Raw genomic sequence first — 4,298 nt, 5'->3', positions numbered from 1 at the left:
TCTTCCACCCAATCCCTGCTTCCTCCCTCTCCCCGCCCGCCCCGCCCCGCCCCGCCCCGCGCCTGCGCTCTGGGGCGCCCTCTCCAGTCCCGGGAAGGCAACGACCCCGAGGCCCTTGGGCTGTGCTTGATTTCACAGACAAGCAAATACTCTAACCCAAGCAGTGGGAGAGAGTTGAGAGAGCACAGGAGGGATCTGATGGAAACCTATAGTTGTGTATATTCAGCTGTACTGTTATTCCGTGCTTCAATTTCCTCAACCTATAATAATAGTATCCACTTCACTGTGTGGTTGTGAAGAGCAAATGAACTTACGTTAAACACTACAACAGTGCCTGGCTCATAGAGCGTGCTCGATAACGTTAGCTGCTATTTTCATTACCACTGTCATTGTAATAAGTTCCCATGGCGGGAACTCTCCATGAGTTCCCTCTGAACTCTCCCTCTTCTCTGACCAGGCTGGGTGGCCCCAGCTCTAGCAAGAGGGCCTGGAGCCATGTCTCAGTTTCAGCTCTGGGTTCAGTCTGGAGACCTGGGGTGTAGGCCCTGCTCTGCCAGTAGCCAACTTGAACCCTAGGTCTTGGAAAAGTCAAGCATGAAATCATGCAATGGGTTTTCACTGAGGGTCTCTTAGCCTATGCCAGGCACTGTTATAGGAGAGGGGGCTACAGCAGGATACAAGTTTCTGGTTTCCTGAAACTTGGGTTAAAGGAGTAGTGAGGAAATAAACAGTAAACTAGTAAGTATAGCTTCAGATAAAGAGTGCTCTGCGGACAACTAAACAGGAATGACACAAATGAGAGTGACAGGGGGACTACTTTAGGTTGGGGTCAGGGAAATCCCTCTAAAGAGGAGAACTTTGAGCTGAAAGCTAAAGGGACTAGCCATTCAAAAATCTGGGAACAGAGTGTTCCAGACACAGGGAATGGCTAGAACAAGGGCCCCAGTGGGGAAACAAGTTGCCCCATGTCCACAAGGCTTGGGGGTGGGGTGGAGGTGCCATGTGGAAGGAGGGGTGAAGGAGTATGGAGAGCTTGGAGAGGTATCCACTGACCAGTCATATAGGGCCGATGGCCCTGGTAAATTTGGATTTTGTTCCAAATACAAAGAAAAGCTTCTTGGTAAGGAAGTTTTAAACAGAACAGTGACAATCCAATTTAGCTTTTTAAAGATCCTCAGGCTGTGGTGTAGATAAGGCATTGTAGAGACAAGGCAGGAAATGGAGAGACCAATTAGAGGGTTGTATTAGCTTCCTATTGCTGCTGTAACACATCTGACAAACTTAGTGGCTTAAAACAACATGAATTTACTCTTTTACAGGTCTGGAAGTCAGAAGTCTAAGATCAATGTGTTTGCAGGGCTGCATTCCATCTGCAAGCTTCAGGGGAAAACTCTGTTTCCTTGTCCTTCTAGAAGCCACCTGCATTCCTTGGCTCGTGACCCCTTCCTCACATCATTACCACCTCTTGCTTCCATTGTCACATCTCCTACTACTGACTTTGATCCTCCTGCCTCCCTCTTATAAGAACCTTGTGGTTATATTGGACCTTCTTGGATAATCCAGAATAATCTCCCAATCTCAAGATCCTTAATTTAATCACAAAGTCCTTTAAACATGTAAGGTAACATAGTCACAGGTTCCAGGTATTGCGACATAGATATCTTGGTGAAGGGTTGGGGGCTACTGCAGAAGTTATTGCAAAAGTCCAGGTGCTAGCAACATTTGCGATCAGGTTAGTGTATACTTCGAAGGTAGAGTCAACAGGACTCGTACTCAACTGGCTGTGGACATTAAGAGGAAAAGAGAAATCAGAGGTGACTCATAGGTTTTTGAATTTGAGCAATTGGGTGGGTGGTGGTGCCATTTACTAAGATAGGAAAGACATGAGAAGTAAATAGTTTTATAAGAAGATGAAAAGAGTTATTTTGGTCTTGTAATATCTGAGATGCCTATTACATATCCAAGTGGAACCATTAAGTAAGCAAGTGCATATACAAGTTTGGAGCTCAGCAGAGAGGTAAAAGTTATAACTACAAACTGGGGAGTCATCTTCATATGCCCATGGAACTAGCACAGACTGGAACGGTCTGGTGAAAACTCCTCCTATAGGGCTGCCAGCAGAAGACTACCCTGCAATGACTACCACTATGAATAGCCTCTAAAGAGCCGTGGCCCTTGGTCTCACTAGCTCAGAAGTCAGAGTCCTAGTTGCAAGCCCCAGATTGGCCAATCCTAGATCATATGCTTGAGCCCAAGTCCTGGGGTAGGTGAGGGAGTGACCCTCTGACCCTTTTATATTCCTTGCCTTTCACCAAGACCCACACAACAGAGGATTACAAACAGGTACAGATCCTGGAGAACCAAAAGCCACAAAGATAATCAGGGTGCTGGACATTTGGAAGAAAGTGTGAAATCATCAGAGACTGAACATATTTAAGATGTGTTGTCAGACTGCCAGGGAATGTGAGGGCTCACTTGATATTTATGGTCATGAATTTAAGTGAAACCAGTTACAGAGTTGTGTGATCCAATGGTTGGCCTAAATGATGACCGTTGTGCTCTAAGCCTCTATCATTCATTGAACATTGACCAGTGTCCCCTAGAGCCATGGGCTTGGTACTGGTGACACCAGGGTGAAGGAAATGGCCCTGTGCTCAAGGAGCACAGAGCCTGGAGGCCATGATTCATCTGGGGGCCTTGTCAGGATTAGCCCTCAATGTGGACGCATCTCACTGCTTCCCACGGGCTCAGTCACACCTCAGTTCCACTCAAAAATCAACAGTCATGCCAGCCACCCTGTGTGATACCTCAAGGCCATCTCATGACAGAACAAGCCACTCTGGTAAAAGAAATACACAAGTCTGCCAGTTTTAGCATCACACGTGGCCCAGTACAATTCAACTACTGACAAAATGTTCTTTGGGCTTTTTCTGTGGGAAGTGATTAAGAGCACCTGTTCTGTAGTTCAATGCGTCTGGGTTCAGATGCCACCTCTGCTACTTATGTGACCTCAGGCAACCTCTCAAAGTCTAAATCTCTTTATCAGCAAAATGGCAATAATAATAGTTCACAGATGTGAGAAAGAGTTTATATTTAAGACCCTTATGCTTGCTCAAATATGGTAAACATGGATACTTAAAATTAAATTAATTAAAATTAGATAAAAGAAAACATTCAATTCTTTAGTCTCACTAGCCACATTTCAAGGACCCAGTAGCCCCGTGTGGATTGGATAGTGCAGATATAGAGCATTTCCATCAGCACAGATTCTATTGGACAGCAGTACGTGGCTGGCATTGAGGCTGACACGTAATAAATGCTCAATAAAGAGTAATAAACAGTGCTATCACTTATAATAATATATAAATTCCATCATTTGGACACCACCATCTTGATTTCTGCCATTAACCAAATACCACCTGCACTATCAACACGTTTAAGTTGACTCGTTTTATACTTAAACAAGTTTATTTAATATCATTATCTTAAATGGAAAACCAGTATTTCTGCCATAAATAAAAGAATGATAAAAAGAAGTACTATGAAACAAAATAATGTGGCTACATTTTAAAATTTTAGATTTAAAAATTAAAAACAATGAATAAAAGCAACAAGGAAGTGAATCCATTTATAAAAATATACATCTGAAAATAAATTCCCTGATAAGAAAAAATGGAATTGTTTCTGATCAGTCAGGAGTAAAGGTAGCTCAGTGAACAAAGATACTGAAAGTCTCTGTCCATAAGATGTGGTTAAATTCTTTTTTTTTTAATTAATTAATTTATTTATTTTTAGCTGTGTTGGGTCTTTGTTGCTGCACACAGGTTTTCTCTAGATGTAGTAAGCGGGGGCAACCCTTTGCTGTGGTGCACGGGCTTCTCAATGTAGTGGCTTCTCTTGTTGCGGAGCACGGGCTCTAAGCACGCGGGCTTCAGTCGTTGTGGCTCGCGGGCCTTAGAGCGCAGGCTCAGTAGTTGTGGCTCACGGGATTAGTCGTTGTGCGGCATGTGGCATCTTCCCAGACCAGGGCTGAAACCAGTGTCCCCTGCATCGGCAGGCAGATTCTTAACCACTGCGCCACCAGAGAAGTCCCCAAGATATTGTTAAATTCTAATGTTGGGCTTCCCTGGTGGCGCAGTGGTTGAGAGTCCGCCTGCTGATGCAGGGGACACGGGTTCGTGCCCCGGTCCAGGAAGATCCCACATGCCGCGGAGCGGCTAGGCCCGTGAGCCATGGCCGCTGAGCCTGCGCGTCCGGAGCCTGTGCTCCGCAACGGGAAAGGCCACAACAGTGAGAGG

General features: G+C 45.1%; 1 protein-coding gene across 1 annotated transcript in view; it reads right to left on the bottom strand.

Annotated features, from left to right (window-relative positions):
- The window catches only part of SRP14 (signal recognition particle 14), a 15,004-nt gene that overhangs the window by 3,749 nt on the left and 6,957 nt on the right, over positions 1-4,298 (bottom strand). The gene's annotated exons all lie outside the window — the stretch shown is intronic.

Source organism: Neophocaena asiaeorientalis, unplaced genomic scaffold, assembly GCF_003031525.2.
Source record: "Neophocaena asiaeorientalis asiaeorientalis breed wild unplaced genomic scaffold, Neophocaena_asiaeorientalis_V1.1 scaffold119, whole genome shotgun sequence".
NCBI classification, from domain to species: Eukaryota; Metazoa; Chordata; class Mammalia; order Artiodactyla; family Phocoenidae; genus Neophocaena; species Neophocaena asiaeorientalis.
Note: the sequence above shows the minus strand (reverse complement) of the source record. Positions and strands in the feature narration are given on the sequence as shown.